The sequence below is a fragment of the Buteo buteo genome, chromosome 23 (genome assembly GCF_964188355.1).
Source record: "Buteo buteo chromosome 23, bButBut1.hap1.1, whole genome shotgun sequence".
Lineage (NCBI taxonomy): Eukaryota > Metazoa > Chordata > Aves > Accipitriformes > Accipitridae > Buteo > Buteo buteo.
In genome coordinates this window covers 20,862,202-20,874,524 of record NC_134193.1, presented here as the reverse complement: position 1 = coordinate 20,874,524, position 12,323 = coordinate 20,862,202, and the positions used below count along the sequence as shown (strand labels likewise).

The 12,323-nt window shown below is 55.5% G+C and overlaps 1 protein-coding gene across 1 annotated transcript in view; it reads right to left on the bottom strand.

The window, feature by feature from the left end:
- Positions 1 to 1,140, bottom strand: part of CAMSAP1 (calmodulin regulated spectrin associated protein 1) — a 28,762-nt gene extending 27,622 nt beyond the window's left edge. Inside the window, exon 1 of the mRNA XM_075054663.1 lies at positions 803 to 1,140. The gene's annotated coding sequence lies outside the window, so the exon portion shown is untranslated. The remainder of the gene's footprint in view (positions 1 to 802) is intronic.
- Between the last annotated feature and the right edge of the window lie 11,183 nt (positions 1,141 to 12,323).

Sequence of the window (12,323 nt, the reverse complement as noted above, 5' to 3'; positions counted from 1 at the left end):
ACCAGGCACAATACGGCGGGCTGAACGCCACAGGCCCGACATCTTTCAGGATTTTCCTCGGAAGGGCTCATTTAGCAATTTAAAATCCACTCGGAAATCAAAAGACATCCGAGCCCTGAGCGAGCATCCCTTTTTAGGGAAGACAGGGCTTCGCTCACGGAAAAAAAAGCCCTTTGCCGAGGCTACCAGCTGGCGTTAGCGACAGAAGAAAGGAGCAGCCCCATCACCTGCCCGACCGCTGGAATAAAGAAAGGCTGGGGCGCTTCCTCTCCACCCTCCCAGCGCACCCTCCGCCGCCCCCCCCACGGCCGCCTGGCAGCCGAACAATGCGGGCAGGTACCGCGGCCATCCACCCCCCCCCCCACTTCTCCCCGCACCGCCCCCGCCCCGCGGGGCCGCGCCGGGGGCAGGGGCCGGGGCCGGGGCAAGGCCCCGGGCAGCACCTGGGGCTCCTTCCCTCGCCTCGCCCGGGAGAAGCAGCAGAGGTTTCTCGCTCGCACCCCCATCCCCGCACCGCTCGCCCCCGCCGGGCGGCGGGAAGCGCCGGAGGAGGGCAAAGCGGGGGGGGGGGGACGGGGACACACACGGCGGCTCCCCCTCCCCGCCGCGGCCCAGCCCGCATCCCCGCCCCCACCCGGGAGGAGGAGGAGGAGGAGGAGGAGGAGGAGAAGGAGGAGGAGGGAGAGGGGCGCAGCCCACCCGCCGCCGGGGAGGCTGCTCCGCACTCGGGAGCCGCCGCTCCCCCCCCACCCCCCCGCCTCACCTCACGCCCGCCCGCGGCCTACAGGCCCCGCCGCCTCACCTTTCCACGCTACCGCTGCCTCATCCCCGGGGCGGAGGAGGTTGGGGGGAGGACGAGGAGAAGGGCACCGCCTCACAGCGCGCCCGGGGCCCCGGCGGCTCGTCGGGAGGCGGCGGGGAGGGGGGGAGGGAGGGAGGAAGAGGCTCGGCGGGCCGGGGCCGCCGCCGGTGCGGGAGGGAGGAGGGAGCCGCCGCCGCCGCCGGGCCGGGGCTGCCAACGCTCGGGACCGCGCTGCGCGCGCATGCGCCCGCCTCCCGCGCGGGCGGGCGCGCGCGCGCGCGCTCCCTCTCTCCTTCCCTCCCTCCCTTCTTTCCCCCCCCCCCCTTTCCCTCCGTCCTCCTCCTTTCCCGGGCCTAGGCCGGGGCGGCGCGCGCTCGGCGGGAAAAGAGGCGGGGCCCCACCCCTCCCGCGCGCGCGCGCGCGCGCGCCCCGCCAGGCCTCGGGGGCCGGCGGGCGGTGAGCGGGAGCTAATGCGCAGGCGCCGAGAGTCGGGCCGCCTGCGGCCCTCGCTAGGCAACCGTTGCCGGGGCAACGGGGAACCGGCCCGCGCGCGGCGCGGGGAGTCTCTTCACACACACCCACCCCCCCCCTCCCCCCGCCCCGGCCGGCCGCCTCAGGGCCCGGGCAGGGCAGGACGCGGTCCCGGTGTCCGTGGGACACCCTGTCCCGTGGGTGACGGGGAGCTGCCGGTGGCCGGGTGAGCCCTCGCATCCTCAGAGGGTGACTGCGGGGCCTGGTCAGGCCGCAGAGTCCGCCTCTCCCGCCGAGGGAGGGAGTCCGGCCGCCTCCGCGGGTGGTGAGCCCGTGCCGCGGCTTCGTGGCCCCGGCTCCGCTTTCCGAGCACCGGGGATCCACGGTGACGGTGACAGAGAAAGGAGACCTTTCTGGTTAAAAGCGGGGTGAACCACGAGAGCGGCTCGGGCCGCTTCGCCCGCCGTTCCGTCAGGCGGGTCGCGGCCCTCGTAACCCGTTTGAGGGGGTTTGGGGAAGCAGCGGGCGGGCAAGGCTGCGGGATGGGGGTTTGGGGAATGAGCTCCGCTGCCGACAGCCCGTTGTTCCCCTCCTCTCGCCGGCAGCCCCTTCGCAACCCGTTGTCATCTTCGCTTGGGCTTCCGTCTGCGCGCAGGGAAGCACGGGAGTGCTCGAGAAACTTTGTCTCTTGATTGCAAATCGCTATAGCCGTGGAAACCTTGAGGTACGCAATAAATTCCGCTGCAGTAAAATCAGACTTTCGCTTGATCGTGTGAAGGGTCGAGATCTCTCTCTGCTGCCAGCCACGCCTGACAAAACATTGGTTGATAATCAGCGATACTTTTCCTCAAGTTATTGCAAATAATTTCCCCCGAGACTTGATGTGTCAGTACCTGCTGACGAACGAAGGATGTCAAAGATGGTTTTCAGGCAGAAACCTGGCGTATGCATCTTGCGTATTTCTTAGCAAATAGAGAATTTCTTCACCGTGTTTTTGCCATGTTCCACAGATAACAGCAAGAAACATTTGACAGGTATAGTATGTTGGTTGTTGTTCTTTGCTGGGTGCAGTTAGACTATCAAAATCACCCTCAGGCCATGCTGCTGGGTGCCGTTAGACACTGCTGTCTACCAGCCACCATCCAGAGGCCAGTGTGCTGCTGCTCCCACGGAGAGCCTCCGGGGTTCATCCCACCCTGTGCCGCGCACTGCGTTTGTGATCAGAACCAGATCCTGCAGATTAACTTGCTTGACAAGTGAGTTTCAGGGCTCATCTCAAAAGTGAAGCTACATGATTAAGTGACTAGAAGTTCAAGCCTTTAATGCCCGTGCTGGATAGATGAATTATCTTAATTTCCAGCTACTGAAAATGTGATTATAAGTTTAGCTGCACAACAGTGATAGCAGATTGACCTTATTCTACCTAATTTTCTTTGTTATGATTCTCATAAATTATTTTTTGCTGCATGTAACTGGTACATTACATAAATGTTTCAAAATCATTAAAGATTAATTTGGGTCTGTCTTAAGATTCAACATTTATTTCCCTATATCTTTTCAAAGTGCAAGCGGAGGGCATTCTGTGTCATCAGGAAATAGAATCTGGTGTTCAAAGGTTATTCCAGCCTCTATCACTCTTCCATATTGCAAGGCTGTATGCAATTAAAGTAGATATCCTTCACAAACAACTTGCTAGTTGTTTTATAATCTCTGTTCGAAGAGTTCGGTTTGCAATAGAGTTTTCACAGGCTGTCGTTTTGTGACGTTATCACTATAACAAGCTGCTCTTGTTTTTAGATTAAGCATTAAGGCCCAATCCAAATCCCCTTAAACTCAAGAAGAATGTTTGCATTTATGTAGTGGGTCGGGCATTAAATGGACTGCAGAAACAGAATGGCCCTTTGACTCTTAGAGCAGGTGACTGGTATGCAAGGGTAAAGGTGCAACCAGGAGAAAACTGACCTGCTTTTTCCTCTGATGTATTTTTGCTAGAGGTAAAGAATGGATCCAGTTGTTAAATTTATCAGAAGCACTTAAAAATACGTTCTAAGAGGGTGGCAGACTACCTCTGCAAAGCCAAGCCAGTATTACCCGGACCCCTGAAACTCTCTGAATAAAAAAGTGGAAAAGTTTGCCTCAAGAAAATGAACACTGTGGAGAAAAAGCACAGGGGGAAGTCTAGTGGTAAGGAGAATGCTCTCCTTTTACAGGCTTCTGCTGCATGTAGGATCCTGACCTTAGAATTACCTCTTGTTCTACTCCTTTCACACACACGGCGCTATCCTCCAGATCGGCATTTATGTATCGCAGTCGGATGTGAAGTGTGCTGCCACTTCTTCCTCTGTGGCAGTACCCTGAAACTCTGCTACTTAGGGCATTTGCGTGTCCTTAAGTGGAAGCTGAAATTGGTGTTTCAGGAAACTTTGTAGGTGATGATGAAGTGGTTTGTCAAGAACTCGGCACCATCCCACATCAGCATCCTCAAAATTGTCCTGGGGATAAAAAGCCTGCATTTGAAATGGGAGGCTCATCAGTGGATTGCTAAACTTGTTTGCTTTTTCCATGAGAAGATAAATGACTCTCCCATGTTCAGTAGCAGCAAATTCATCTTTAATTTGTGTACCACTTGTTTCTTTCCTGTACTCTACTATTAAACATGCTTCAAGGCTTTGCTTCTGGAAAATGTTAATACGTTGCTTTTCTATAAGAAATAATTTTCCTGTTAGTCTCCTGGATTCCTTAACCATTCAGAGTGGGTGTACATGTGAACTGACAAATACTGCGCAACTTGTCTTCCAGCAGAACTCTGGAGGCCATACCTTTAAGAAATTACCATATTCAAACACAACACCTATTACGTGTAACAAAGCTGAACCCACGTGCTTGTTTTCTGCCGTACTGGAAGAAAGCCTGCGATTTCGTTTTTTTCCACCATGTTTCATTTATCAGTATGGGAGACTACGTGTAGAACAAGTACGCCAGTCCCTTGTCATCCCAAGGACATCAGATCTAAATTGATTTTGTAAAAAAATGTATAGTCTGTAGAAATATAAGTGTGCTGTGCACTGGGATCCTGTAGGGTGGAGATACCTCCTGGGTATGTAGAGAAAGCGAGAGCTAACCCATCAGAGGCACAAACCAGCACCTTCCAGTTGCAAAGGCCAGCCAGGAATTGGGATTCTCCCTCAGCATTACAAAAAAGCACCTTCAGTTGAAGGAAAACGTGTATCATCTGCCAGAGACTGCGTGAAGCCCATGCTTCACTGTCTCCCTGTAGCTATTTATGGAGAGGGAGGACTCCATGCAATGTCTCTACCCTTCACATAATGCTCTTAGTGCTAAAATCAGCAAAAAAGCAGGGCGAGGGTCTATGGCTTGGGAATTTTGGCACGCTGGGTACCCTGATTTCTGCTTCGTTTACTTTCCTCCATGAGGCCTCACCACACTTTTCCAAAGTAACGATTTCCCATCTTTGACTTCCTTTCTTCCCCTCCCCAGGAAAAGAACAGTTATTAGCAGGAGAGAAAGCCTTTCCCTCCACCAGCTCCTCAAACGCTGCCCGCAATCAGGTAAGATGCACCATACCCCAGTCCCACAGCATAAACACTGTACGGATGGGTTTGCTCCAGGCAGCACCGCCACAGAACAAGCAAGAAGAAACCACTCTGGTCTGGTGCATACTGCGCTCCTCTTCCCTCCGGCTGGTTTATAACCCACATCTTGCAGGACCGAGCTGCCCGCTGCCAGGGCTGCTCGTTAGCGTTGCTGGGGCAGCGCTTGCTAATCCACCCCTCCTCTTCAACAGCCTGTCAAGGTGGGTGGCTCTACCTGGGAAGAGGTTCTTTGCCTTCAGTCTCGCTCGACAGCTCCTGCCTGCGCTCTCAGGAGCAGCGAGAGAGGACAGTCAAATGAATCAGCGGGAATTTTTTCCTGTTATCCTTGCAAAATTTGCATAACGGTCAAAAGTGCTGAGGACAGGCCCAGCAGAGCAGTGAGGAGCAGCTCGTGCACGCTTGCAGCCCAGGCTGCCTGCAGCCCTCTCCTTATGGCTCTATTTTCAGCCCTGGACTAATTTTGAACACCGCTGTATCTGCTTCCCAGTGCTTAGTTCTGCAGGGCCTCGTTTGCCCCGGTGCTGAGCACTTAATATCCCCAGCTGGGATCGACTTAGAGCCTGGGTGCTTCTGGAGGTCACTGACGCTGGCACTGCCACTGCGGGCTCTCTGGGAGGAGGAGAAGTCCATCTTCTCTGTGCTGGTAAGCTTTGGCATCCCCCAGCACATATTACAAAGTTCAAAAAAAGTTACATCTTACTAGAAATTCACTAAGGAAAAAGAGAAGTGGTCAAAAAGGTATTTAAAATATCGCCTGAATGAATGGAGCTGGGGTACCGTAACGTGAGGGTGAAAGGGGGGCTGGTGGACTCCTTATTCCGTTGCTGCTCTGACAGCTTCAAAATGTCTTTTTCTCCCTTGTATAAAATAGTTCCCTATGACAGTTCATCATGCAGCCAGCCTTAAGGAGGAGAGAGCAGAGTATTATTCTTAGTAATAGAACAGTCACTTCAGTGTGATTACCAACACCACGGGAACAGTTTCTACAGCATAATGCCATTGTCAGTAATTACTTATATCCAGTTCTGTAACCCATGAGGAATATGCAGTGGCATGGCCTTGTGCATCGGGGAACCGCATACAACAAGCAATATTCTTCATGTAAATAAAGAAACCAAATTAAGTACAGATAGTGGGACTATTTCATTCATGCATTCATATTATTTTAAAGGTAATGTGCATGCAATCCAGCTATTATACTGATGAGTGCAACAAGTTATTCAAATTTATTTCTTTTCCTCTCGCTTAAAATGTTTGATGTGTATCAAATGATGCCGGGGGAAGTACCGCTTCACACCACCGTCTGCCATTTGGGCCTTGCCTGGGCTTCCCCTGCCAGCCCACGGGGCTGCTCCGGGGCTGCTCCTGCCCCTCGGAACGCCGGGACCAGGACCATCCTGCTCCAGGGGCAAACGAGCCGGGCAGGGAGTGCTGGCAGCTCTGCTCCTTGCAGAGAGGGGCTTTCCCCTGGCTGGTGTGCACGGGGTGAGGACAAACCCCATCGCATCTACAATAATACTTCTGTTCAGCACTTATCTTCAAAGCGCTGTACAAACATTAATTAATGACTCTCTTATTGCCAGGGGGAAGAGCTGGCAGAGGGAGGGGTGACAGCTCGCCTTGCCTGGCTGGCTTGCTGGAAGCCAGACCTTCCTTTGCCGGCTGCGAGGAGGCTGGATGGTCCCTCACCGGGCTTGCGGTTATCTGCAGCAATTACAGCTCTGGAGACACTGGTGGTGGGTTTTAAGTGCCTGCATTAATAATAGGAGGGGTTTTAGTGTGTAAGATATTTTTATCTATAAGATTATTTATTTTTACAGTCCCTGGGCTATGTTTAGGAGGATGACAGGTCAATAGCATTTACGACGCACCAGGTTTTCCAGAGAGACTTTCATACCAAGAGGTTTGGTACCGGTGTGCCTTCCCTGTGCCTTGTCCTTCCCTGAGCAACCCCAACTAGAGAGACCCCAGGGACTAGCTGGGCAAGTGCTGAAAGGTTTTTGAGTGTTGCCACGATCTAATTAATGAGCAAATGATATTTTTTCTATATTTCAATGCATCTTTATATTCATTAAACCCTCTTAGCAGTCACATTTGGGTAGTGTTCAGACAAAAATCAATTTCAATGGGAACTGTTGATTTGCTTTACCCAGATGATTTCTTTTTAAAATGCACTTTTTTCCTGAGGACACTTTGGAAAGTAAAACTGTATTTACCATAAATGTATAACTATACAAAGAGAGAATGACTTATCCCCAACTTTTTCACCACTATTTAAACATTATTGGAAAGCAATGAATAATTGAGAGGCAGAAGAAATGAATAAGAAAAAAAATCTAACTGAATTCCAAAACACAACATCTGCCCCCTGCTCCAGGCTGTGCTTTGCAAGCTGCAGTAGCCAAGAGCAACACTGAACGTACTCGGCATCTTCATCCCAATAAATGCCATTGGGTTTGTGGCCGGAGCAGTACAAAGCCTCGGCACCCCGATAACCTGACTTCCAACAAAATGGTACACAACCCTCCTCTCTCCCTATGAGCTGGTGCAGGGTTCTGCTCAAAAACAATATCCTGAACCACTGCTAAGTGTTACCTTTGGGAATTCACAGCGGACTCCAGCCAACCGTTTCCAAAAAAGTGTGACAACATCGTTATTTCACCAAAATGCTTTACAATCGTTGCACAGAGGGACGTGTTTGCGTGGGAACGAAACTGGGGCCACCTTGTTCCAGGTCCCCCATGGGATGCACAAGGCAAATGCTGCCCACTGGGTCCTGGAAAATCACATCTTCCATCCCAGACACAGGAGGGATGTACTTGACACAGGCGTTTCCCTTTCCCTGTGGCAGGTTTGCGTTACCGTCTCGAGATACAGGGGGTATGTTGAGGAAGGGCTGTCATTTCTGGATTTTAAGGCTTCTCCCTCCATAGATTAGATATAAACCACACAGCCCTGGGCTGAGGGCACAGCACCGCAACCCGCTCCAGGTGATGTTGATGTGCAAGGCTTCAGCCTGGAGCACTTCTAAAGAGCAGAACCTGCCTCAAAAGCAAATAAAAGCTCCTCTAATTCCACCAAGGCAGGGTCTGGTGGGGGGCGGGCAGCGCCTTCCCACTGCATTTCGACTCATTCCCGTTCAGTATTTTTAGCTCCTGCTATTCTGGTGGGACGGCAGCTCCTGGTTCACCTCGCTGCCGGCTCCGTGCCGCGGCTGAGCCCTTCACCTGGCAGCCCTGTCCCCTCTCGCCCTGCCTCTAGAGAGGTGCCAAAACAAACACTGCCTTCCTCACTCCCTTGGGTCCCTGCCAGCTTGCACACGCCGCGCTTGAACACTCTTAAATCTGTAGCCAGAGAAATATGTTAATGTACAAATTAGTCAGAGTAATTGAAACATCTCAATCCTGCTTGTCCGGGTCCTATTTACAGCGAGAACTCGACGACTGCAAAATTCAAGACACCGAGCAGGAAACCACGCCAGCACCTCCCAGCCACCACCGGCAGCAAACTCTGGCCGACGGATCTCAGAGCAGATGCCTCGGGTGGGCAGGAGCAGGCAGGGGGGTGGGCAGGGACCAGCCTGGTCCCCACTTTGCTCCCTGGCAAAGATGTTCATGCCTGGGGGGGCACGGCACGTCCGTCCCCGCTGCAGAGCTTGGCACACAGGGGCTCCCCGCACGCCCCCCGGCTGCCCCGAGCAGGGTATCCATCGCCCGTAATCCCTTCCAAAGGCTTTGGCACACCCCAAGGTCGGTAGACGCAGCCCGCGGTTCTGCGCGGGCAGGATGCGGCCCTGCGCCAGGACGGGTCTGAGCGAGGAGAGAGGCTGTGACACCGCGAGCAGCACCCCGGGGCTGAAACACAACGTGGCTCGTGGTGGTCCCATCCTGCTGTGACAGGGCTGACCCCGCTGTCCCAGTCGAAGCGGGTACGGTGCTGGTGATTCGGGCCATCAAGTACGGATGCTACCCACGCGTGTGGGGCTGTATGGCCCCTGTCCCCTACACGCAGCGCTGTACCACCCCAGTCCCCGCGCGTGCTGAGGCTGATGCCTGCCCAGCACCGCTCTGCCCTGGGCTCCCCTCGTTCCCCGGGGTTCGGAGCTGGCTGAGAGCCACCCATACCCCCCAGCTGGCCCTGGGAACTGGGGCGACGAGACCCCCGGGGCTGCCAGCAGCACACGGAGAAGGGGATGCTGCAAAGGACACCCACAGCCGTGGGGCTGGGGCATGGGTGCCGCTGCCTGCTCCTGCCAGGGAAGACACACGGATGCTCGAAGACCCCTGGCAGAAGCCCCCCGGACGGGTAAACCCCCGAGAGCGCCGACTTACCGGTGACAGGCGTCGACATCCTCGCAGCCTTGAGGGTCGCAGGGGGCTGTGGGCAGCAGCCCGTGACGTGGGATCCCATGGCACGTCCCGGGGGCTCAGGGCCGGGGGGCTCGGTCCCCTTCGCTCCCCGGGAAGGGCCGGGGGGAGCAGGGCAGCGCTGAGCTCCCCAGCATCCCTGGCGTCGCCACGGCAACTGCTGAATGACTCACGCTCATTTATGAGTGACATCAGAGATGCGGAGGAGGGGGCCGGGGGGCTGGAGGGACCCAGGGCAATGTCAGGAGCAAATATTCCCGGTTCGGTTTTGGTGGTTAAAGCTGGAAGGGTTTGTGCAGGGAAAACATTCAGATCCAACCCGCCCTGGGCAGCGTCTCACCGGGATCCTGGCGTTATTTTGCAGGAGATCCACGGAGTTGGGAGGGAGGAGATGCCGGAGCCCCTCCATGGGTCGGCTCTGAAAGCTGCCCAGGGCACGGGGCGGGCTGGGGCAGAGCAGGACGGACACCCCGGACAGACAGGACCCCGCTTCCCCGTGCTGCCCTTGGGCCTCGATTCTGTTCAAAACACAACCAGATTAAGGAAACTGGTTTAGAAATCACTTGCCTTGACTGGCTTCGCCTTCATGCCGGGCACACGAACAGGGGGAGAGCACCTTCAAGGGGCACATTGAGCTCCTTGTCTTTAGCGATGCTGCGCCCGTGCATCATCCCCACAGGACCCAGCCCGTCCCTGGGACGCACTCGCAGCTCCCCAGCACTGGTGGCCCGGCACGGTCACACCGTGGGAGCTGAAAAGCGGCCTCGCTTGGAAACTAGTCAAGAAGAGGGAGAAGCATTAGCTGGGCACACACACAGGGGGGTTCAGGCACCACCACCAATCGGTCCCTATCCAGACATTTTTCAGAGCATTTTGGTAGCACCGTCGCTCATAGCTGTGCTGTGCGGGGCTCCGTTACGCACCACCCGCTGACCGCAGCCAGCAGCGATCCGTTAGATCGAGCCTGATGAGACAGAATGAAATATTTTTAGTAGGATGAGAGTCCTGCACGAGGCTCTGTACTTAGCAAGAGCAGCGCCAGGTCAGACAGTGATGCAGCAGCTACACGGTCTCCAAGATAGAAACTTTTCTCAGCCCTCCACGGGAGCAGCCCCAGGGGCATCACTCACCCCCCCACACCAGACACCCTCTCAGGGGCTTCTGGGCATCCCTCCTTACGTGAGGCTGGGATCAGGGAACCCAACACTTGGGGCTTTTATTTTTAGCACAGCAAAACTATAAATACATCCCACGGTAACCTACGGAAATCTGAGCGACTTCTTGGCCTGGGAAGCGACGGCACCGAGGAAGCCTGCGGCGGCCAGAGCTGCCCAGCCAGCACCGCGCTGCTGGGTCTCTGGTGGGGAAAGGCACCATCCAGCTTCCAGACACCGAGGATGGATGAAAATATGAGGCTCTTCAAACCGCTTATGGGCTTGGCTGCACCGGGCACGATGCTCCTGCAAGGGCAGAGAAGGGGCTGGCAGGAGGAGCGGGCTGCTGCCATCTCCTGCCTGTGCTGGCAGGAGAGGAGGGATGGGGAAGGATCACTCAGAGGCCAGAGCGCAGATTTCATGGAGGACTGTGCATTTTTTTCCTTTCTCTGTGAGCGTTTGGGTCTGGGAACAGGGGAGGAAGGCGGCCGTCTGCGAGGAAGCCAGGCGCATGGGGGTAAATGCGGAGAGCACCCCGTGATTCATCGCACGCAGCCTGGCAACGAGCTGCTGTGTAGGGGAAAACACAGATGGAAGAGGGCTGCTGCAACGCCGAGCCAACAGCACGGAAATCGTCGGCTGGTGGCCTTTTAAGGATGATTTAGAAGGGTCCAAACTCTTTTCCTTTTCTTGCACGCTTTACGGAAGAGCCGTGCGGGACGTGGGGGTCCAGCAGCCCGTACCACCTGGCTCAGCCCTGCTGGAGCCGTGCTGCTGTCCGGCTGCCAGGATCATGTGGGAACAGCGCAAAAAATCTAATCCCGTGTGCCAAGAAATCCAGAGAGATGTCCCAACCCCCCCCACGGCCCTCGTGTGACGGGAAGGGGTCGAGGCGGCTGCGTGGCTGGAGGCAGCAGGTTCGGCGCGGCACCGGGGGCTGCACCATTCCGAGGGCTGTCCCACACAGCAGCGTCGAGGAGCAGATGAATAATTCAACCAAACTTTGGGCGTGAGGGAGCTGCCGCGGGTACGGGACTCCCGGGCACAGATTCCCTGCGGAGCAGCCCTTCCTCGGAGGACAAATAGAGGTTCACTACAACATAAATGTGGTTTATGCCCAGGCTATGGCTCATAAAAGCCACATAACCACATCATGCATAAGCGCTACAAGTCTTCCATGAATAATTTTTTTCAGGGTGCACCAGCAGCCACTCACACCTGCACAGCACAGCACCGAGGCGCTCAGACAGCCCTCGCCAAGAATTAAATGCGAAGCCTCCGCAGCCGTCGCTTGCACAGCACACGCGGAGCCCTGACTTGGAACCAGCTCGACCAGCTCACCGCTCCGTGCACGCCGCTTCCCAGAGTGGGAGAGCTCGTTATGCAACTGCTGATGGCAACGTTAACGAGAAACCTGTTTGAGAGCTGCAACACTTCCCTATGACAGCCGTGGGGAAGCAGCAGTACTGCATTCTGGGGTGCAGGATCTGTGCAGGACCCCAAGACGTGGAGTTTGCATCCTTCCAGCTGCTGCACCCGGAGCCACGGTGACTGCCCAGGAGCCCCAGGGAACTCGTGGGCTCTGAACTCAGGCCTTTTATTTGGGCACCAGCTCCTCGGCCAGCCGTCTGATTTACACCCTTGGGTTTGAGAGAGCTGGTCAGTTCTCCAGGTTTATTTTGGTCCGGCGTGGTGTGGTCCAGCACATCTCGAGTTACTGATGTCCCTCCCCCAGCTCCACCAGTGACCGGATTCCTGGTGACACTGGATACACGGGGCTCGGGCACTGCCGTCCCTTCTCAGGTCACGCTCACTGGCAGTCGTACCAACGCTGTTCGCACATCTACGCTCCAGACCTGCCCCCTTTCAAGCCATTTTCCAGGACCAAACCACTGGACCAATGCTCCAGCTCACA